The sequence below is a fragment of the Heloderma suspectum genome, chromosome 7, assembly GCF_057233095.1.
Source record: "Heloderma suspectum isolate Gila_16-S chromosome 7, 16-S_ref, whole genome shotgun sequence".
NCBI classification, from domain to species: Eukaryota; Metazoa; Chordata; class Lepidosauria; order Squamata; family Helodermatidae; genus Heloderma; species Heloderma suspectum.
Window position 1 is genome coordinate 92,572,750 of NC_139464.1, and position 24,155 is coordinate 92,596,904.

General features: G+C 45.0%; 1 pseudogene; it reads left to right on the forward strand.

Moving 5' to 3' along the window:
• Positions 1 to 1,916: 1,916 nt before the first annotated feature.
• LOC146340064 (transcription factor AP-4 pseudogene) lies at positions 1,917 to 22,858 on the forward strand (annotated as a pseudogene).
• The last annotated feature ends 1,297 nt before the right edge of the window (positions 22,859 to 24,155 follow it).

Below are 24,155 nucleotides of genomic sequence, written 5' to 3' on the forward strand. Positions count from 1 at the left end.
AAGGCTCACAGTCACAAAACAAATCAAGCTCAATCCCTGCAATTAGCAGTTAAAAATGTTAGGTAGCAGATGATGTCCCAGGGAACAATATAAGTTTAAATGGGCCAACTATATTCCTATGAATAGAACAACTGATGTTTGTTTCCAAGTGAGTTTCCACAATGACTGCCATTTAGTCATAGCCCATATAAGTCCTATCAGCTCATATGAGGAGTCATTGTCCCAGTGCACATAGTTTGGCACTTCCTTACATAAAATCTTAACTGCCATTCTGTTGATCTATCCGTCACTCTGGAGAAATTATTTTGGAACTCATCACTGCCTGATTTGTATTTCACCATCCTGGTGCAATTTGATGTCATTGACTAAATAATAACTCAGAAGAAATGTTAGAATTTTAAGCAGAACATGTCCCATACTGCTTAAGAACACACTTATGCAAATTCCTTTAAAATGAACTTTATTCTTTAAGTGCCTCAACCTATAGACCCAATCAGTACCTGGGTTTATTCCTGCCCTGACATCTGCTAGATCTCTGCCTGCTCCTCACTCCTGCCTGCTCTATTGAACACAGCGGGTCTTACTTCCAAGTAAACATGCATAGGGTTAAGATGCAGAAGTCATTGGTGGTGTGTTGTTTTGTTTCTAAATGATCTCTGAAATTAGAGATTTTCTGAGTATTTATGCAGAGTCTACAGTCAATAATGCTACATGTAGAAAATGTATCCTTTCCAAGCAGACTATTTTATGAAACTTATGTGTGTGGATGTGTCTGTGTAGGATTTTTTCAGATTGTCTTATCAACTACCAGCAGTAGAGTACCAATTTTCTTCTATGGATAGAACAGAGACCTAAATGGTTTTATTGCTTCCCAACACTTTCCAATGCAGTGTGTAGATGTCATTTAAATAAACTACAGGCTGTTAATTATTCTGGCAAGTTGTCAGTTACTTTTATTTGTCCTAAAATGTAAATGCAGAGTGAGAAGCATAGCACATTATTTGTCAAACATCATTTTTAATTGATTTATTTTTTTCTTTTAATCTTATTTGCCTCTTTGATTGCTTGGTACAAGCTATGATTATTTCAAACAATATCTATATTGATGCATTTTTTCATATTTTCCAGTGCTATCTTCTCAACATCAAATTAAAACATCAAACTGCTCAAATGAAAGAGTGACCAAAAATTACTCTGTAACCCAAAATGAAGTTGTAACAAAACACTTTGCAATAATGAACGCTTGCTGTAGAAAATTACATGGAGTGCAATCACTATCTCTAGATAAATTATATATTTTGTTCTTTACCAGTGACTATGCTTACATTAACTAAAAGAAAAGCTGCAGTACATTTTTAATTTGTCAAGTTAGTAAATGATGTTATTGGTGTTTGGGTGCTATTAGAAAATATTCCTAAAAGTAAGATTTTTTTTTAAGTCCTGTGTCATTATTTCAGAGATATAACCATTTATTTAAAACTGTCTCTAACTACGAATATTCCACAAAGCATCAAAGATGGCACAGCTAAACATGGGATGTTGGAAAGTACACAGATATAGTGGGCATAACAAAAACCTGATGGAATGGAGAAAACTCTCTGATGTTGATCTCTGGCCACACCCCTTGTGTCATTGATTCCCATCCCAGCTGGCGTTTCATGTCTGGGCTGCTTTGCCCACACCACATCCTCCACCCAAGAGTTCTTAAATATGAAAATGCTGATCTTCTAATTAAAAGACCTAACTTGCCCCTAAGACTGGCCTCTGTACCAAAGGACTGGAAAGCAGTCAATGGAACACCAATTTTTAAATAGGGATCCAGGAAATTTCAGGTCAGTTACTTTAATTGTTCCAGCATGATTAAGGATAAATGATCGAGCATATAGAAGAACAAGTCTTCCTGAAGAAAAATCAACATGGCTTCCACAAAGGTAAGTCCTGTTTCATTAACTGTTAGAATTAGTGGGTAGAGCTGATCATTGATAAACACTGTATGCATAGATTTTCAAACAACTTTTGAAAAAGTCCCCCGCCAGAGGCTCATGAGTAAACTTAGCAGTTATGAAATAAGCAGAGTGGTCCTCTTAGGGATAGGTGATGTCAGGGTGGAAACTGAGCCAATAGAACCCCAGAGCAGTTCTGATTCTGAGGAGGAACAGCAATCCATGGGAGAGGAGCGCGCTCATCTCTCAGGCACAGCAGCTGGCAGAGATTCCTCCTGCCAGCATTCCTGGGATAGATAGTGACCCTGGCAGTGAAAGAGCACTGGAGGGGGACTTGCTCAGTGCAGACGCAGGGAGCAACGACAGCTGGAGGGCGCAGAAAGGAGGTGTAGCGCTTGTTTGGCGTGCAAGCAACGGTCGCGTCCCAAGGGAAAGAGGGAGGAACTTTCCCTAGCCCATAAGTTCAGGATCTTCCCGTAATTCTCCTTCAAATGGGGACCAACTGCCTAACCTGGAGCTTAGGCTACTCTGCTGTTCCTTGCTTAGTCGCTGGTGATTAGCATCTGAAAGAGACATTAAGCTGTAAAAGGATTAAAGCCTTGAAAAGAATCCTTTTGTCTGTGTCTTGAGTTAGCTATTGGAGTAGACTGAAAGAGGCCACCAGGGTGCTCCTGACAGGTAACTAGTTAAAGAGCTGGAAGCAGGAATAAATGGGCAGTTCTCACAATGGAGATAAAACTGTGTTGCACTATACCATCATCACTAATACTAATGGAGTTCTGGGCTCCAACCAGCCAGCAATGGCCCTGTCCAGTATGCTGTAAGGTATAAAGGCAGACCAATTCTTTCCCCACTCTCCTGCTAGTTTTCCATGTTTTCTTTTTTCAGCTGAGAATACTCTGTCCTCATTGAGCATTGCGGGTGGGGGGGTCTTCCCCTTTGAGGTTTAAAAATGGTGTTCTGCTTCTGCATATCTTGGGGTTCACCCAAGCATGCTGATATATCCCTCTTGTTTCTCAGTGGCCTTCCTTTGGCTTCAGTTCTGTTGGCACTCATCACCTGAGCTTGCTGTTAGAAGAAGCAATATAGTTCCCAACATGCTTTACCTTTGTGACACACTTGCATAACTAAGGGGATCTCTACACTTCAAGTTTATTGTGCATACATGGTTGTTTACTCACTGAATTGTGCGGATCCATTACATGACGTCGTCGTTGTCCAGTCACTATTTCACTATTTCCTCCCACCTGTGTTTTCCTCAAAAGGAAAAAATGGAGTATTTTTCCAGATGTGCAAATGGAGCGCCATGTCCTCTCCGTGTATTTCTCCCTTAGCGTGAATGAAGCACTGAGTGTGGTTGTTGGGGGCATGGTCATGATGTCAAAGGTGGTGACGAAGCACTGAGTGTGGTTGTTGGGGGTGTGTTCAGCCTTCCCGCGCCTGAGCCATTTTGGCTCCTCACCATTTTCAGCCTGCCTGTTCAAGGCAGAGTGGCAGCGCATGGTGGCAGGGCAGGGGCAGCAGAGTGGAGGAGCAGCAGAGGGGCTGAGTGGCAGGGACTGGCCAAAAGCATGGAAGAGGGAGGTGGGGCCCAGGGAGATTGGTGGGGGAGGGGCTGTCCGCATGTCAGTCCCCATCCACCACCCATGTGCGAGGGGAGGGAAAGGGGCAGGAACCCAGGAGCAAGTATAGCTGAACCTGGAGCGTGTGTAATGTCTCTTCACAGAAACGTAATGCTATGGGAATGGCCATCTACAGAGAAGGAAGCACATGTAAAGGGAATTGGTTGTGATCCTGCATTTAAAACAGAAGCAGAAAGCCCCATTTTAAATGCAGGATTTTAGGCTGGTGTAGAAATGCCCTAAGAAACAGAGCTCAGGATTGCTGGGTTATGCAGATTCTGAATTCAAAAGACTTGATATACATTTCAAAGATAATGGGAGTGGGGTTATTACTGCCTCCCACTGAATTCTAAGAAACAAAGTAAATGGCCCATATGCTTGGAAGAGGGGCTAAACCTGCTTCCCCCAAAATCTGGGGTCAGCAGTAGGAGGTTTAGACCTCACCAGGTTTTAGGCAGCAGTGGTTTCTCTCAATATATACCTTTATTATTTGCTTCCTTGTTTGTTCTTCTATTTGCATCTATGGAAAGAAGGAACATGATGCATTGATTGATTGATTGATTGATTGCACTTCAGGACATTGATGGCAATGGTGTCTCCATCTTTGGGTTTTCTAGAGATCTAATTATTAGTTTACATGATAATGATATGGTTTTCTTTTCCAAGGTGGTATATGGACTAGGTAAGCCTATGGCCCTGTAATCTGTGGATTTGTATTTATGACAATTAATAGCCTAAGAAAGAAAAATAATTACATCTTGACTGTGAAAGAGCAGAACTGAGTAATCTATTCAATATCTGAACCAGCTGGAAAAACATCCGAAGACAGAGGAGTCCCAGCAAATGTGCACACTTATAATATAGGTCTTCAAATGAAGAAGCAGTCTGAGTAGTAGCCATCTAGAGTAGCGGTGTAAAATATCAGGTTGGGAGGCCAAAACCATCCCTCCAGGGTTCCCCAGAAGGCTACACCCTTTCCTCCAACCACTGATCATTTGGTAGTTTCCTGACTTTGGTGCAGTTTTTTCCCCATTCTAAAAAGTTTAAATGTCTGCTCAGTCGCTGGCAGTAAGATCTTTAAGCTAAAATATGCTGGTATTTTTGGCTTTTTGGCCCCGCCTCTTTTGCCTTCAGCCCTGCCTACCACTGGAACCCCCAAGAGCTTCTCCAAAAAGGAATTCAGCATTTGGGCTGAAAGAGGTCCTGCTCATCTGATCTAGAGGGAAGAAGTGCTGTATTGCATGCAAGCCAGCCTGTGGGAGGCTTCATGTGCTACTGAGAAGGATTACAAGAGAGCCATGGGAGCAGGATTAGTGGTGCGCAACAAGCTGCCTATTTAAGAGCTAATGGCAGTCTTTGAACTTTTCTACATGAGGCATTTGTTGTGCGCTTGTCATCCCCTAAGCATGGTTGTTTAGGGATTCTTTAGACAACTTCGAGACCCTCCAGTTTCACTTCTGTTTGTAAACAGCACTTTCTGTGAGGTTTTTTTTAGAGCATTTCTGATTGGTGAAAGAAAGCGTAATTTCCTCTTGTGTATTTGTGCTATTTCGCTATGCCACAGTGCCACTTAGAGGTTAGGTAGTGGAATAGCAGGAAAGGAAATACTCCTTGTGTAGTCCTCAAATCACAATGCTGCAACAAAACCGAAAGTAGATGCAGCAGATTAACAGCCTCATGTAGAAAAGCCATTTGTTTTAACAAACTTTATCTGGGATGTTTGGAATGTAATTTAGCTAGGTAGAGAGGGAACCTCTGCTCCTAAATAAATAAATCCTGGAAAGCAAGGGGAACTATTGTTGGAAATTTTAGAGAGGATTGGGCGCTTGTTCCTTGCTGCTCTGGTTGAAGCCACCATGGCTGGCTCGGGGGGGGGGCACATTAATGTGCCATCCTCTGTGCCCCCTTCTGTCACTAGGATCCTCTATTGCTACTGACTGTTCTGTGGCCCCTTTCATTTCTTTTTTTAATTTACCCCTGATGTCTTGGAATTTGGGTTGTTCCAGAGCAGGGGGTGGAACAACTTAGAGCAGGCACTGGCGCCTTCCAAGACCCCCAAGTGCACCCACCAGTCCCCTCTTGACCCCAAACTTTTTGTCATCACCCCTCATGGGCTTTCCTTCACCACATCCGCCTTTCCTTCTCTGCCACTGTCCACCCTCACCTCTGCTGCTGTGGTCTTTCTGACTGCTGCCTTGCAACCACTGCTTCTGCTGCTTCTCCTTTCCTTTCCTGCAGCAGAAGGGGGGGAGTGGGGGGAAGAGAGTGGTTGTGAGCGAGGGGAGGAGTAGGAAATCACAGGTGAACAGGGAGAGGAGGAAAGAGGAAATCGCAAATGCATGGGGAGAAGAGAAAGGAGGAAATCATGAGTGGGTGGTAGGGAGGGAGGAAATCGCAAGCCTGTTAGGGGCTCAGAGAAGATGGGGCGGAATTCTTGCAATTTATGAATTCAGCCCTCAGGTGGTCCAGGCCTTATATATGCAAATAACATGACATTTCACAATAAATGTTTGAATGTGTGGAGTGCAATACCACACCTGATGAATGTAGACCACTGCTACTAAAATGTCTTAAGTCAAGGATATCTGTGAATTATTTCACGAAAGGCTTGGCATGTTTAAAAAGTTGTGAAGACCTACTGACACCTACTGAGAGCAATGACAATCCTTAAATACTGTTAACCCCAAATATTCAAAGTAAGTTTTATATCAGCTTAACTTGTTTGGCTTCTCCAGCTAAAAGAACCTGGGAATAAGAGCTTAGATTCTAATCTTCTTCACTGACCTACACTTTCTTGAGTTCCATAGATGGACTGTTAGAAAGAATTAAGCTTGTTTGTCTGCGGTAAGGATATGTCTTTCATTTGGAGGCAGGTTTGCCCATTCCTCTGAATGATCATGCAGCAAATCATTCTGAAGCATTGCTGTGGGCAATCCAAGACAAAAGTAGCAGAATAATAGCTGGTGAGTGGCACTTGGGTGAACCACTCAGAGGAGCCAGAAGGGAGCAAAGGGCTGGGTTGTAGTTTTTAAAAATTGTTGGTGGGTGGTGGGCTTTGGGGTTGTGTTTGTGATTTTAAGGGTGGGTTGCCCACCTGAGAGGCAGAAGTGAGGGAGGCATGTGTCACCTGGTGGAGGAAGTGGGGGGAGTTCTGGGGGCCAGAACATACCGAGGCTGGGCGGCAGATGCTGGCAGAGTGCTAGGGGCAGGCCATACTGGGTAAGGAGAACAGGGGAGAGATGCGTAATATGTGTCCCCTGTTCCTGGCCTGTCCAGAGCCGAAGGATGGCTCCATCCTCTGTTTAGGGGGATGTACGACTACATCCTCTGGCCTTCATCTGCTTCTGTGTAATGCCAGGTCCGTTGCCCATAGAACATCTCTCATCCATGACATGATCCTGGATGAGGGTGCAGACCTGGCATGTATTACAGAGACCTGGCTAGATGAGGCTGCTACTCCCACCCTTGTGGCTATTTGCCTGGCTGGATTTCCATATGCACAGCAGCCGAGGGCTGGGGGTTGGGGAGGGGGAGTGGCTGTTATCTACCAGGAGTCCTTGGGCCTCACCAGACTCCCTCTCCAGGAGACCAGGGTTGCTGACTGCATGTACTAGAGGTTAGGCCCAAGGGCAGTCTGGGGATTCTGCTCATGTACCGTCCACCCTGCTGTACGACAGACTCCTTGGCCGAGGTGCTTGAGGTGGTCTCTGATGTGCATGTGCAGTCCCCTAACTTGTTGGTGTTGGGGGACTTCAATATACATTTGGAGGCCATCCTTGTGGGGGCGCCTCGGCACTTCATGGAGACCATGACTTCCTGGGAGTTGCACCCTATTCCAACTAGGCCCACACACATAGCCGGCCATGCGTTAGACCTTGTGTTTGTTTCCAGAGATGTGGGGAGTGATCTGGAAATTGGGGGTATATCCACCACCCCCTTGTCATGGCCAGATCGCTACCTGGTGAGGTTGGACTTCTTGGTTCCACAACCCCTCTGCAGGGGTGGAGAACCCATTAAGATGGTCCGCCCCAGGAGTCTTATGGCTCCAAATGGATTCCTGACTATGCTTGGGGATTCTTTGGAGTGCTCAAATGGCTGCTTGGTCAAGACCCTGGTGGATGGCTGAAATGCTGCAATCACCTAGGGATGGGCGGATTCCTTACCTACTTGTCCGGGTGGGAATCTGCCCGTGGGGGAAGGCTATCCGTCCCTCCCCCCAGAATCCGTCTAAGCTGGCTCCGCTCTGCGGTGATCCTGCGGAGCCAGCCACTGGCTCCACATCGCTGGCAATATGGCCAGCCGCCATTGCCGTGCCATATCACTGGCTGAGTGAAGGCTAACTAAGGACACAAATGGAGTAGTGGATGCCATTTGCGGCCATAAAGCTGTTAGATTAACCTAAATGCAGCAGTAAATGCAGCCTAAATGCAGCTGGTGGCCGGCTCCGTGGGATCACCACGCAGAGGAGCCGGCTCAGACAGATTCCAGAGGGAGGCGGAGGTAAGTGCTCCATTCCGCCACAGACTCCGGAGGCTGAATTCTTTGGAATCCAGCCTCATTGGGGTCTATGGCGGAATTCTGCACCATCCCTACAATCACCAAGGCATTAGACCATATGGCTCTGAAACGCCCTCTCCCCCTAAACAGAGCTCAGACTGCACCATGGTTCACCACACAGTTGCCAGCTCTGAAGCGGGAGGTGAGACAGCTAGAGAACCTGCTCCCATCGGTAGTACATGCCCTGGTCTCCTCTCATCTAGACTACTGTAATGTGCTCTACGTGGGGTTACCCTTGAAGACGGTTCAGAAGCTGCAGCTGGTGCAGAACGCGGCTGCTCGCCTGATTAAAGGCAGCCGCCAGTGTGATCACATCACTCCAGTGCTGAAGGAGCTGCGCTGGTTACCAGTTGTTTTCTGGGCCAAATTCAAGGTGTTGGTTTTGACCTTTGTGGTTCCAGCCCAGCCTGTCTCAAGGAGCGTCTCCAGCAACACAGACAGGCCACTTAACAAGATCAGCCTCGGATGGCCTTCTCTCTGTCCCATCAGCTAGGACAGCTAGGCTGGTGAGGACTAGGGAGAGGGCCTTTTCTGTGGTGGCCCCCACTCTGTAGAATTCCCCCCTAGTTACCTCCGCCATGCCCCCGCTTTGATGAGCTTATGCTGGGCTTTAAAAACCTGGCTGTTCAGGCAGGCATTTGGGCTGGGTTAGGGTTTTTTAGAGCAGTGTTGTTTTGTTATTTCATTGTTTTTGTTGTTGTTCAGTTAATTATGTAAATTTTTTATTAGTATTGTACGCTGCCTAGAGTGGCCGGGTAGCCGGCCAGATGGGCGGCTAATATATCAAATAAATTCATACATACATACGTACACAGGATTGTAGCCAAAACAGGGCAACAGAAACAAGAGGGAGGTATCAGAAACCCAAAGCTTGCATAAGTTAGGGATGTCCATCGCAGGTAAAGCCAGCCCTTTGGGGGCCCAACAGATTCCCACAATGCCCTCGGCTTGGCTTGCTTTTGTGAGCCAAGCTGGGGGTTTGTTCCCAAAATACAGGAACATTTTCATTTTTTCCATAAACACCAATTTCTGCAAATTATAGCTGCAATTTGTGCAAATTGCACCTTTAATTTGCGGAAATTGAAGCTGTAATTTGCTGGAATTAGTGGTTTACAAAAAGAAAGTTCCTGCCCTGCCACCGCTGCCCATCACTACAGAACCTTCCGTCTCTCCCTGCCACCCCCAGCCTGGAAAGCCCCCATGTCTCAGAAAGGAAAGGTGGTGAGCTCTCCAGGCTGGGGGCTGACAGTGGCAGGGAGAGAGGGAGGCAGTGGTGGCAACAGGGACAGAGAGTTCTCAGCTCACGGATTTTTTTTCCAGGCCATATTGCTGGGAGCCTGCCCATCCTGCCACCGCCACCATAGTGCAACCCTCCCTCTCTCCCTGCCACCATCAGCCCCCAGCCCAGAGAGCCCACTGCCTTTCCTTTCTGACCCGCAGGGGCAGTCCAGGCTGGGGGCAGCAGGGAGCGAGGGAGGGTTGCATAGCAGCGGGAGGAAGGGCTCCCAAATCTATGGGTGGGGGGGAAAGGAAAATCCATGAGCTGGCCCAGCTTGATATGAGCCGGAGTTTGGGGGGGGCTGAGTCAGAGGTGAGTCAGTGTCTGAGGGACCGAGCTACTGAAAGCTGAGTGAACTCCATCCTCCAGATGGATTCCTCTGACATCCAAAGCGTAAGTACAAAATGTCTTTAGGAAGGAAACTAAGGGAAAAATCTCTGCCCCTCCCAAAAAACAGCCCAATAGGGGATTCTGCATTCTAAGTGACCACAGAACACTGTGTGACTGTTGTAAGGTGGGGGGGGGGACTAGGAAAAATGGAATGAAGTAGCTTGGGAAAGGGCATGGCTGGCTGGAACCCTAAATAGAAGACTCAGGTCTTACTTGGATACCTTGGGTAAAATGCAATGTAAGTCCTTCTTAGAGTAAACCATTGAAACGTATAGGACTTAAGTTAGTCATGACTAACTCAAGTCTCATTCATTTCAGTAGGTCTGCTCTAAGTAGAACACGTTGGATTTTACCCCTTATTACCAGCTTCTGTTAATCCTGAGCTACATGTTTAATAAACACATGCATGTGATATACCTGTTGGAACTGTGTTCCTTTGAACTGTAAGCAGGGATCACATATCAGAATCTCCCATGGCTCTTTTCTCCTTCTAGCCTCATTTCACAATCAAACCCTGGCCAAACCTGGTCTGGCTAATCTGTGGTCTTGGGCTACTGGCATAGCCCATTCTTTGCTTCCACCCCTACAAATAGAAGGGACAGAGGACTTGAAGTTCTACTGCACGTTACCATTCTTTTTATATTTTATCTCTCAGATATAAGAAAAACAGAGAATGCTGCTCGCTAAGCTGTGGCAGGAGCTGGGTCCACACAAAAGGGTGACATGAAACTTTTCTCTTTGTTCTTGGCTAGGAAAAACTGGAATGACGTAAGAATGTAAGAAGTTGTGGGGTGAGACCAGAGTTTAATCTAGTAGAACAGCCCTCCCCAACCTGGCGCAATCCAGATGTGTTGGACTATAACTCCCATCATCCCTAGTCAGCAAGACAACTGGCTGTGAATGGTGGGAGTTGTAGTCCAACATATTCAGAGAGCTCCAGGTTGGGGAAGTCTGCAGTAGAGCATTCTGTTTCCCAGTACCTCTAGAAATCTCACAGGCAGGATTTGACAGACCTCCCTTGTTTATCCCAAGCAAAGAAGCTCCATTCACCCATCATGGCTAATAGCTGTTGATAGACTTATTATATCCTCCATTAATTTGTGTAGACCTTTCCTTAATCCACCTAAGATAGTGACTCAGTGCAGTGGAGGCTGGTGGCTCCAAAGTCAGTGGGACAAGAAATCTGCTCCAGGTTTCAGTAAGAAAGCTAAAAGCGCTATCCAAAGTGTGGAGCACCTTGGATAGCTCCTTTAGAGTTCTGACTGAAACCCAGAGTGGATTCACCACCCCACTGACATCGCTTCTCACAACAATAAATTCTTTAAGTTAATTAAGGTATGTTGGCAATGCCACCCCTTCCCAACCTCACTTTCCCTTCTTCCTGTTTATTTCCACTACTGCATACTGTGGTAACCAGTTGTTTTGCTTTTTGCAATGTGCTGGCAGGATGGTATTCCTAAAAGATTGTTCCAATTTGTTTCATCTCTAGTACTATCAGGAAAATAATCTTCAATACAGTTTTCCAGCACTGGAATTTGTTCACTTTTATTTATTTTTGTGCAGGCCATAATATACACCATTTCAAAAGTAAAGCTTATAGGATGTGTAGGTGGGAACAAGACTAAAGACTTAAAATGCACTGCAAGACTGACATCTGTTGGTAAGACTGTGCTGAAGTATAAAAGACCTTTGGAATACACACACACACACACACACTTACACACATTCCTGGGTTAAATTTCCCAAAATTATATGTTGCATACTATTACAGAAAATTCTAAATATGAGATCAAGTGTCACAGGATGATCATATTTCATATTTCATGATCAAGGGAAGCTGGTCACATGCTGAAAAGCAAAATACTCTAAGTCTATACCCAAAAGGAGGCCTGATCCATGACTTATTTACAGATAGGCTCATTTAGAAGCTTGCCCTGGCAGGCATGAACCATGTGAATCAAAACTGCAGCCAGTATCAATGGATCTCTATAATGATAAATACAAAGCACATTTATCTGATGGGGCCTGGCTAGCAGTGTACTTAGTTCATGTTGATCAGCATGTCTCCCCTAAGGGCATTTACTATATTGTGCTCATCCACAGACTTAGCCCTAGTGCGATCTGCACTGTTATCTTCATTTAGGCTAGTTTCTGTTGCAGCTGCCTGACCCTTCCTCAGTCTCAGTAGCCGAGCCTTTAATTACTGTGCCTTTGGGGCCATGTAACATGTGCTGGCTAATGTTGAGTCCCAGGGGAAGAAGCTAGTCAATTGGGTGCTCAGGATGGCTCTGGTCAAAGGAAGCTACAACAGTCAAGGGGTGTGTTTCCACACTATCAGCTTCACTTTGTTTGCAACTTTGTTGTGATGTTTCCCTAATCGCATCTTCTCCTTTTCCAATTTTCACAGTGCTTAAAGTCCCGGCTTACCATCGCTGTAGCCTGGGGCTCTGTGTTGTTTCCACTGAACTCTGATTTAATTATTTTCTTGATGGCTGGGTGGAGTCTGAGTGGAGTCTGGGTTGAGTCTGATTACCTCATCAGGGTTCCCGCCTCCTCATCCGTGTTTCTAGGACAACAGAAGGAGAAGCTAATGGAGGAGTACTGGATTTTTTAAAAAGGAATCAGCTTACCTGGGAAGAGAGGCTTTCCCCTTCTCCCTCTTTCTCCTTTCCCCTGAAAGTCCAGATGCACCTGCATTTCAGGAGCAAGCCTCACTGAGCACAATGGGAGTTACTTCTGAGTAGACACACATATGCTTGTGCTGGGAAACTAGCCCCCATTTTAATCCAGAGGACCTCATTGACCACAATGGGAGTTACTTCTGACAAGATGGTAATGGGTTTGTTGTGGGAAAGAGACCAAAACCAGCTCCCATTTTAAAGCACAGGATCTCTATATGGAAGGCGTGAATGAGTTATGTCCTAAGGCAATGGACCAAAGCCTCAAGATCATGCTTAATCGCATTTAAGGAATTGGGCTTAAAAGTGTGCCATTTCAATTGAGAGGGAATCTCTGTAAGTTCTGATGTAGGTATTCAAAGGCAAGCCTCATTCAGCGCAATGAGTTACTTCTGAGGAGACACTAATGGGTTTGTTGTGGGAAAGAGAGTAGTAAAGACAAAATCTAGCCCCCATTGTAACCTGCAATATAGTGCCTTGCTTGGTCGCTTAAACACATTTAAGGAATTGGGCTTTAATGTGTGATTTGAGGGGGAATCTCAGACCCATCCACCGCAATGGGAGTTACTTCTGAGGAGACACTAATGGGTTTGTTGTGGGAAAGAGACCGAAACCAGCCCCCATTTTAACACACGGTATCTCTTTATGGAAGCTGTGAATGAGTTATGTCCTAAGGTAATGGATCAAAGCCTCAAGAATGCACTTAATTGCATTTAAGGAATTGGGCTTTGATATGTGCCATATCAACTGAGGGGCTTCTCTGTTATTTCTGTGGTCATTGAGAGGGCAAGCCTCATTCAGCACAATGGGAGAAAACACCCCTTGGCTGGGGTCATGGGCTGTGTTCTAGTGCTTATTTTCAATGATGTTTTAACAGTTGGTCCCTCGACATCCTGCTCCAAAACGGCGATGAAACTTCCAGTAAACAGGGAGGAAAAGGGTTGGGTTGCTGAGGTCAGAGCGACACACCCACAAAGGCTGGGCTAGACACCCCATGGCCAGGACCCAGTGCAATTGTTAGAACAGATCAGTAATGGAGCTGCAGTAAGCCAGAAAAGTCATAATATAAGCAGTCTCAGAAGAAGCGGTTTTTCAGCGATATAATACGGGGCTGGTGCTGAATGGCCACAACGTCATGGAAACACAAGAGACCTCACCACGCAGCCAGGTTGGTGTAAATCACTGGTGGAAACACAGCCAAGGATCTTGTTTGGTTGACATTTATGCCCAGTAAACAAAGGCACAGCAAGGGAAAGACTACTAGCACCTTAGACACTGCGCCGCTGCAGGAGCTGCTAGTTTCTCATGAAAAGTGCTGCTGTTACAGCAAGGGACTAGCAGCAACTGAGGGCTAATATAGGGCAGCCAGCTCAGGCCTCTTAGAAGCTCCCCCTCCTACTGGGTACTGACTGCAGCCTTTAAGGGCCCGTGCTTATTTCTGTAGCCTTAAGCTCCTATGTGGCTGTGGGATCTGGAGGCTGAGGTTGATGGGAGGGCCAATTCCTTGAGTGAGTGGAGAATGGGTCAGAGGTTTTCAAAGGTCCTCCTTGGAGTAGGGATGCTAGTGCCTTGCTGGGTTCAGAGCCTTCTTTGGGGTGCTTCCTAGCCTCCAGACCTGGGGCCATGACTCTGCAGAACCATCAGCAAAATGAAGTTATTTCACTTCAAAATTGTCACCGTGGCCTTCTGCTTAAAGCCATGGCATACCCCTCTTAGTTAGTTGAGTACTGTGAATCTCTGGGTATGGCAATGTGGCAGCCAATTACTCCCAGAAGGCTATGTAATACCACGTTAATTGTGGTGAGGAGCCCCATATACTGTTAAGTACTCCTCATTTTTCTGAGCAGTGAGAAGTCACGGGGTAGTGCTACAGGGTTTTGTTTTCTTTGGATGACAGAGTACTGGAGACTTGCAGTGTTTACTAATTGTTTTAGTGACAAATATACAAGCAGAGCACAGTGGAAGCAAACAGTCTCCTTCAGCAGGCAATACTGCTGTAATATTGCAGGCAATACTAATCCTTCAACAAATCCCCCAAACGACCAAATGCACTTCATCTAATTCACAGCTCTCTGTATCTTTCTCATTAAATTCAAGCTGCAGTTTGCTTTAAACTGTTTCTCTGCCCCCTCCCACTATCAGGAGAATGTCACCATATAAACTAACTTGATTATCACATTTCCAAAACTGGAGAAGGTTCCCATCTCTCAGTATAAGCTGTCCTGTTGTTAGCACCCATTGGTGAAACATCAGTAACTCATCAGCCGCTTATTAAGATCTAATTAGATTTCTGTGCTGGGTGATGTATATAAAATTATGACAATCTTCTGGAAGCTGAGGCAAGGACTTATTACAGGTTCCTATATGGATACACTACAGGAGAAAGGTCTATCATGGGTAGGATTTGTTCTCAAAGTTTGAAAGAACTTTCTTCTAACAGATCAACATTTGAGCCTCCTTTTATGTCCTCCCATTATCAGAAATGTAGTGTGTGGGCACAAGTGAAAAGGCAGTAGTCAGTGTGGAGGTGGAGCTAACCAGCCTAAAGGAAGCCAGACCCCTAGTCTGCCACAACAGAGGCAGAACAGAACGGATGTGGAACAATGAACCATTTCTGGTAGCCTTGTCAGAATTATGAAGCATCATGACATCAAACAGAACCAATTGGCATATATGGACTCTCCTAGCAGATATAGGCCTATATCTCCTAGCAGATATAGGCCTCTTGTTATCTTTGCCTATGTTGTTTAATTGTCATAAAAGGCTTCTTTTCCAAGTGTGTTCCAATCTACATCCTCTTCAGGCATTCAAGCCTCATGGATTGAGTGGAAGAATGGGAATGAACCCATTTGGCTCACCACATCCATCGTATCCCCATCACCGGCTTATGTGCTGGGAGGAGAAATTCTGCAGTGGGGAGCTTTCTCTATTTGTGTAGGCTCCCCACATGACTTAGAACCCTGGAAGATCACGATGGGCTTGCAATGGAAGGGGCAGGGAGCATGCCTCTGCTCTCCCCACTCACACAATGTGAATCGTATAATGGGGAAAACCCTGAATACAGTGTACAATTCAGTTTAGTGGTTGTAGGTCCCTTTGGCTTCTCTGCACTTTTCCTATTGTAGTACATGTGGGACCAGAATGATGCAAGTAACAGATCACATATTACCCAAGTCACAGTTTACCTGATTTAGTTTTTGCCTGCCAGAATGTTTTCATGCACCCCAGATATTTTTCTTCAAGCCTCCATATTTTTATTGCATATGGTTGTTCTTCTTCTGAAATGCCCTTCATAATGATGGACCATTTGAAAAAGGAACAAAGCAGAAGATGTGAAGGTATCTACGTATATTGCTCAAAAGGCCTGCAGATCTTTTCTAGATTGCTTCAAAACCCAGAGATAAGACCAGAAATTGCAAATTTCTTGTTGTCTGCTCAAGTTTTCCTTCACCATCCTTAATGCTTTACTTATGTACAGAATCATCAGTTTGAGTTGGACACATCTAATGAAACTATGGTCTATGATCCCTGATTTGTTTCAGGATTTTAATGGTATTGGCTAGAAATTTATCTTCCATACTTCATATAGGTTTCCTTCACCCATCCCTACCATTTTTGCTCATGAAGGAACACCCTGATTAACATTAATGTTTTAGCTGCAGTTGTTGTGTATAAACTTTTGTTAAAACAAGGACCACAAGAAGAAATGACCATTATACAGACACCTATTAAGGCACTAAAAGGCTTGGCTACATTCATCTCTGCCGTGTATACATAACCATCAGAACAATAACAGGATCAGCAGCTGCAAGGGGCTTGAATTGAATTCTTTAACAATGGCAAAGTTTTTCCAGGCCCAAAGGAGATTTTAGGGGGGAGCAAATAACACAGAAGAAAGAAATAATATAGGGAAAAATGCTAGCCAACTTTGCAGCAGTTAGCATAAGGTTACCATCTGAAACATGTCAGCTTAAGAGTGGCTCACACTAACCATTCTTTAGCACAACTGCAGCATTCAGAGCTGTTACCCCCCCCTCCCCAAATAATCCCAGATGGCACGCCACAAAATTTCAATTCGTTTTTAAAGCCTTCTTTGCTGTTATTATGCAACCAAGAGTGCAAAAGCAAGTTGCCATTCTCATGGCACTATTTGCATTGGCTATTATTCCCTAAAATCCCCTTTAAACAGCTACATTGTCAACCCATAGGCCCCATTTAGGACTACCAAAAAGCACAGATTAATTCGATCAAAGGGACAGCCAAGAACAAAATGCACTTTCCAAACTGCATCAGAGTAGGTTCCTTTTACAGATCACTGCATAGCAAGAGCAGTGCAATAAGGGTGGGGAGACAAAGGTTTTTTTGTGGGGTGTTCTCATGATTTGTACCAAATGTATTTAAAATGGACTCTGTCAGAATTGAGGTATAAGAAATTTTGCATATTTGGCTTTCTACCACCCTTCCCCACCCCTCCAAGAAAGGGGTTTACCTCACATCTGAAGACACTGTGCACAAGAGCTTTTACAGACTTAATGAAAATTACTAACAATGAAAATCTGCTACAGAACTACTAATAAAAAAAGGAGAGGGTGTATTATGCCAGTATCAATTTTCAGCACTCAAGCAAGTTCTCGGAAGAAAATATAACATAGGGTCCATGTTATATCCACATAAATGGCTTCTTGAGATGGGTTTTAGGGTACTTTCTGCCACACCAGCAATGGTTGAATCTCATTATTTTGGGGAAGGGTTGGCATAAAGGGTGGGCATGCTCAGGAATCCGCCAACGGCCCAAACCCCAGCAGGGGCCCACTGATAAAAGCCCTCTAGACTTGCTTCTCCTCTTCAGCATTGCAGCCTACAACATTATTTACTTATCTCTCACTCTGGCCCAGACAACAGTGTGAGTGAGAAGGGGAGCTGCAGATGCTACTGTCTACTTGCTCACTCGCTCTCTGCCTGTCAAACAAGCAAGTGGTGGCCATGGTGAGAGAGAGGATGAGGAGCAATAGAGGATGAGAAGCTGGTAACAATGCAGTGGAAATGTAGACTCATGGAGGGAGAGAGGCATTGACAGTATCTTGCCCAAGGGCCCTCAAAAACCTGGAGCTGGAATTATATTTTGGAGCTTCTCCTGACTGTGATGCTCTGATAAAAATCTTATTATTATTTATTGCATTTATAACCCACCTTTTTCCTCTTGGAAGGAACCCAAGGAGGCTTACATGATCTTCCTCCTCTCCATTTTATCCTCACAACAACAACCCTGTGAGGTGGGTTGGGCTGAGAGTCTGTGACTGGCCCAAAGTCACCCAGTGAGCTTCCATGGCTGGGTGGGATACAATATCTTCTATTGTTCTGACCATGTCCCCCAGCTTGCTGGGGGAAAGGTAGTCACGGCTGGGGAAGGCAATGGCAAACCACCCCACTATAGTCTGCCATGAAAATGCCAGCGAAAGGAGGCGTCCCTCTAGGGGTCAGTAATGACCCGGTGCTTGCACAGGAGGAACCTTTCCTTTTTTTTTCTGACCATGCCCAGGCGCTCACTGCGCATCAGGGGACACCAGAGTGTTGCCTAATTAGGCATCAGGTGAGTCTATGGTGTCCACGTGTCTTCTTTTACAGAAGACAGTATTCTATTTGAAGGGCTGACAGAGGACCACCCTCTATTTGAAGGTATCCTTATTTGAGTGGCTGTCCTGCCCAATTTTGGATTAAAGATAAAGAACCATAAGAACAGTTGCCCATAAAAAGTTAACACCTAAACAGCAGACTGAACAGGCAGGCACACAGGTCACCTTGTCACAGTCTTCTGCACTATTGTGAGATGTACTGTATTTCAATTTAAATTGTATTTTTCTTAATTTGTGACTGGACATATACGTCAGCATATGCAAATTTTATGCAAATCACTATCCTCTTTGGTCTTCTTTTTTGGCCATTCATAAGTGGCCATCCTAGGTAGTATATCAGGCCAGAATCTCAAGACCTCAGACAACTTCAAGTTAGTGGCTTCCTCCAACGATATCTGTCACTCAGCTGAACCCTTACGTATTCCTCCTGGGCAGTGGAAGCTGGTGGTTTCAGTGTCAGTAGGACTGTGAATCCTCTCTGGGTTTCAGTCAAATTCCATAGTTTAATTATGTGCTGTGTGAAGAAGACCCAACTGAGCAAAATTCAGCAAAAAGGTTGCGAAAGATGTTGCGAAAATTGGCATTCAGTCAAGTCAGACCAAAATGGTGGTGGTGGTGGTGGTGGTGGTGGTGGTATTATTATTATTATTATTATTATTATACATTTCATACACTTCTCATTTGCACAAATCCTGAAATGGTCTATAACCACACCATAAAACAATTCAATATAAACACAATAATACAATATTAGAGAGTGTTCAAAACAGGTCATGGCTGGGAGAAAGCCAAAATAAAAAGATATTTTTTCAATAAACATCAAAAACATGCCAGGTTTGAGCTTTGACATATTGGGGAGGATCCCACGGAGTGAGTACCACCATGGAGAAGGTCCATCTCCATGTTGCTGCCAAATGGAAATGACCCATATCCATGTTGCTGCCAATATTCCATTTTTGGGGGCAAGATGCTGGAACGTGAGGTGGCTTCTCAGATCCAGGGATTTCTAGATGAGGCAGATTATCTAGATCAGGCATCCCAACCTTTTTGGACCTGTCGGCACGTTTGGGAATTTGAAACTGCTGTGGTTTCTCAAATATTCTGCTACATTTTGCATTGTATCTGAAGGTCAGATGAAGAAGTTTCTAAATCATGAAATGGCGGAGGCATGGCTGAATGTAAAAATACCTGAGATCTCTGTTACAGCCCCATGAACTGGAATCTGTAAACAAGTTTTGTTAACTGTTTATGTTTAGTCTACATGATTCAGGCTAGGTCAGAAGATATTTGATTATACATATATTCGTTTATTTTCTTTTATTTTTCTTCTCTTTTTTATTTTTCCTTTAAATTCTTGTTTTCCAAAATAGATATGAAATGCTGTATTTAAATATATTGTTTGAGAGTGTATTGTGAACATGTATTTATATATCTAGTATAAAATATATTATTGATTGCTGTAAGGTTGCTTTTAAGCTTTATTATTATATAACATTATAATTTCATCCTTTTAAAATCATTATTACTATTATCATTATTATTATCATTACTATAAGATTACTTAGTCAGATTTTTGGTTGGTTGAACTGTTAAGCTTTATTGTTACTATTATATTTTAACTTAAGGGCAATATATGGTTACTGGGAATGAATTGTAGGCCTGTTTCCTTATTATAAGATTGATGATATGATATTGCAATGTAAGGTTGATTATCAAACTGTAATATTGCTAATGTTATAGGTATAGTTTTTAAAATAGAATGGCATCTGAGGCTCGTGGGTATTGGAGTTTAAATTTAACCCTTTAAAAAAAGGGGGGGAGAGGGAAGGAAAGAAAAAAAGAAATTTCTTTTCTTTTTTTCTTTCTTTTTTTCTTATTTTTCTTTTCCTTTCTTTTTCTTTTCATCACTGTTGTGTCCTCATAAGAATATTGTATTGCTGGGAAATTGTAGTTATTGATCAGGTTGTTGGTACTGTTTATTTCATTTATAAAGACAAAATAAATAAAAAGTATTCATGAGAAACTGCTGTGGGCACCACCACAAAATGGCTCCCACAGAGGATGTAGCTAGTCACATAATGGCTGCTGTGGGGTCCTGGCTAGTCAAAAGTGAGCTAAGAGGAGTGGAGGAGAGAAACAGTGAGGCTATAGGCTGGAATGGAGGGTGAAATAGGAAGACAAAGGGGTAGAGGGGAGAGAAAGTGCAAGGCTAGAGGCTAGAAAAGGAGACAAAGAAGACTGCCCCAACATTTTTCTGAGGTTTTTCTTAAAACAATTGTTTTGAAGGGGTCAGGAAGGGGAGTGCTTTGTGGGCACTGTTGGAGGTCCCCACAGGCGCCACGTTGGGGACCCCTGATCTAGATCAATTTCAATCTGGCTTCAGGTCTGGTTATGGGACAGAGACTGATTTGGTTGCCTTGGTGGTTGATCTACACTGGGAACGGGAAAGGGGGAGTGGGTCTTTGTTGGTTCTGCTGGATCTCGCAGCAGCAGCTTTTGATACCATCAACCATGGTGTCCTTCTGAGACATCTGTCTGTAATGGGACTGGGAGGCAATGTTATACATTGACTCCAGTCCTCCTTCGAGGGCTGATTTCAGAAGGTGGTGCTGAGGAATTCCTGATTGGCGCCATGGCTGTTGGCCTGTGGTGTCCCTCAGAGAAGTGAACGGTCTGTGCCTCTCAGAGAAGAACATAGTCTGTTCACATCGCATGAAGTTGGTATAGGGAGAGACGTTCCTTGAGATAACCTGGTCCTGAGTTGTATAGGGCTTGGTATACAAATACCAACACCTTAAACCTAGCTCATTAGGAGACTGGCAGTCAATGAAGACCTTTTACCACAGGTGTAAAATGTGTGTGGTAAGGCATCCCAGTCAGTGACCTAGCCACTGCATTGTGCACTAGCTGCAGCTTCTGAAAGGAAGCCTCATATAGAGTGCATTACAGTAATCCAGTCTTAAGGTAGATTGGATCTCTCTTGCCTTGCTAGTGGTACAAGAAAGCTTTATGAAGACAACTTAGAAGTAATGTATTCAACAGTGCCCAGTTATACAGCCTTAATGGCCTTTGTGTATTTCAAGGCAACAATATGCCTTACTAGAACATTTATATCCTCCTGATGTTCAAGGTGGCTTATAAAAATATTAAAAACCTTAAGAGTCAAAAGAAAACAGCAAAACTTGTAGACAGAACTTGTACTGTCCACTCTTTAAGAAAGCATCCCCCCCCCCGCCCAATTTACTAAAAAAAAAAATCACTGGGTGATTTTGCGGTGATACTACTACAAAAAAGAGCAAAACTCTCCATCCATAAATGCAAACAAAATGGATGTTTCAGCTTAGGTTTAGTGTGGTACTTCCAAAGTATAGTGCAGGAAATAGACTGTTGTCTCTCTATTCAAGCTTTTCACCTGTTCCCAACACCTGTTAGCTCCTCCTCTTCCTGTTACGAAGTAAAACACAATTGCTGCTCCTCAGGCTGCTGGAAAACAATCCACCCCCTGCACTGTAGAAGTGACTCTGTGGGAGGGGACAACTGGCTAACTACTGAGGAGCCATGAAGCAACCTCAGTCATCAAGTAGTTCACTCTCCCCTGCCTTAATTAGAGCTACAAACTGGAGTTGAATTTTGGACCCTGTTTTCCTGCCCTGGATTACATAACTGAGCAGCTAAACCCCCACTCCCATCTGGATAAAAGATGCTGAGATAGGGCATGCTGGGGTGGCTACCATGGCCAGACGGAGATAGTGAAAGTGATGAAGAACAATCACCTCAGACAGCAGATACTTAATGTACAAATTTGCAACTGCAAAACCATACCCTTTCTTCAAAATCTGCAGGTAGACCACAGCGGGTACATAGGTGTCTAAAATGGTTGCAGGATTATTCTGTTTAGGGTGCAAATGGCCCCCCTGACCCCTAATGCCTGCCCGCCATTGGATCTGAGGAAGTAGGGGGAGGAAGACAGAGGAGGGAGGTGGTGCTGGAGGAGGAAGAGGAGGCAAACTGAGTGGGAGTAAGCCACTGCCCACCTTGAACTGCTGCCGGTCTTGTGCTCCTACTCTGGATGAAACCAGGTAGGCAGCAACTGAAACGGCTCTATACAAGTAGTTCATCCAGGAGTTCACTGGTTCCTCCCTGCAGTGGCAGAGAGCTGAGGACAAAGATGAGGGCATTAGGTTGCCAGACATCTGGGAGGACGAGAAGGCCAAGGACCTGCAGAGGGAGATGATTGAGCTCTGGCAACAGCTGGACAAGGAGCGGTTGTTCTGGATGATGTTGGAGGAACAGGTGTGCTCTTTAGAGGCCCATGTGTACCCAGAGAAGCTGAAGGTGATTGCACCCCAGGTGCAGCTCCACCAACAGCAGGAACAGGTGAGGCTGCTGCACCAAAAGAAGTTTGAGCATGAGCAGCAGGCCCACAGCCAGCTTTCGCCTGTGCATGGCCCACCAGTGCCCACCCACCACCCAACTGTGGGTGTGCTCGCACCACTGCCTTCTCACCATGTCGCTGTGGTAACCATGGGCCCATCCTCCATGATCAACAGTATCTCTACATCAAGGCAAAAATGGGACGCTGTCGTTCAGGCGATCCAACACATTGAGGGAACGCAGGAGAAGCTGCTGTGGAAGAGGAGAAGCGGCGGTGTACCATCACCTGGGCCAGCCTGGACCTCTCCAACTCGGACATGGCTTTCACTTGAAGACAGAAGACAGCAACTCCATGGATCACAGCAAGGCTGAGATGCCCTGACCCCTGCTTGGCAGCAGGGTGTGGGGACTTCAGAGAAGTAATGTGGATTCTTTACAAAATACCATGAAATTTGGATCTCTTTTATGACCTTTCAATATTGTAAATGGGAGCACTGGAACCTGGACAAGCTGAAAGCAAGCCGGGGGCAGGGGTGGGGGGCTGGAGCAGAGAACAGGAGGGGACGGCAGTATGGAGGGCCTGTCCTGTGCAGGGTGGATGGGATAGATCTAGAACTCAGCACCTTGAACTCAAAAGATGAACTTTCTCTTTGGGTTCGTAGACTTTGCTTGTGGCCTCACAAAGTGATGTGTGGCAAGTACCTCCCACCCCTGTGTGCACCCCCACCAAGCACCCTTCTTGCCCTTGCTGGCTTTCCACACTTTCTTACTCTCTGGGATGGGCTGGCACTGGGCATTGAATTTCTTCCCTGCTAGCTTGGAGGTTGCTCCTCTTTCAAAGTTCTTGGCAAGGGTGATTCTCAGCTCCTGGGTTTCACCTAGTGGAGGCAAGAGGCTCAGAAACTGGGGGCTGCCTAGCAGAGTCTGTGTCCTGTTGCCACACCCGTCCCCGGGCCTCCAGTTGCCAATGGCCACTCTTGCTGAGCTTTGTGCTTGTGGCCAGAGAAAAGACACCTCAGCATCCTGGGACGATGGACTTCTCTCTGCTCTCAGGGCTGTCCCTTCAGAAACAAACTCTGCTGAAGTCCTACTTTCCGCTTCAGTCAGACCTGACACACAGCACAGATCTTTCATTCTTTTAGCAATGGACGAGTCTTCTGTTCACAGTAACAGCTTCTTTCTCTGTCAAAGCTTTTACTCTGGGTCTTCTGCTGTCTCAGGGGCTTGTTCTCAGCTTCTCCATCTGTTTGCTCCTTCTTCTCGTGAAGACTTTCTTTAGCTGCCCTCTCTGTCAGCCATGACTCCCTCTTTCTGTCCTCTTTCTTCTACCCCCTACCCTCAACTGACAACATTCTTTTTCCGTTACCTGGGCAACTTGCTCCCTTCCCCCACCCCCTGCTGCATCTATCTGATAATTTCAGCTCCTTCTACACATGCATAGGGTTGCACCCTTACTGTTCTTTCCTGCTCCTTCGTTAACAAGCCTGGCTGTGATTTCGCAGTGGTGGCCAGCAAAGCACTGACATCGCAAATTGCTTTATATCGCTTGGCTTGCTTATTTTTATTGACTGACTTTTTAAAACAGTCAGTCAATAACTGACTGTTTTAACAACAAGTGTTTAAAATTTGTTGTGGGTCTGTTTGAGGGAGTATTTGTCAATGAACTTCTAAAACTGAAG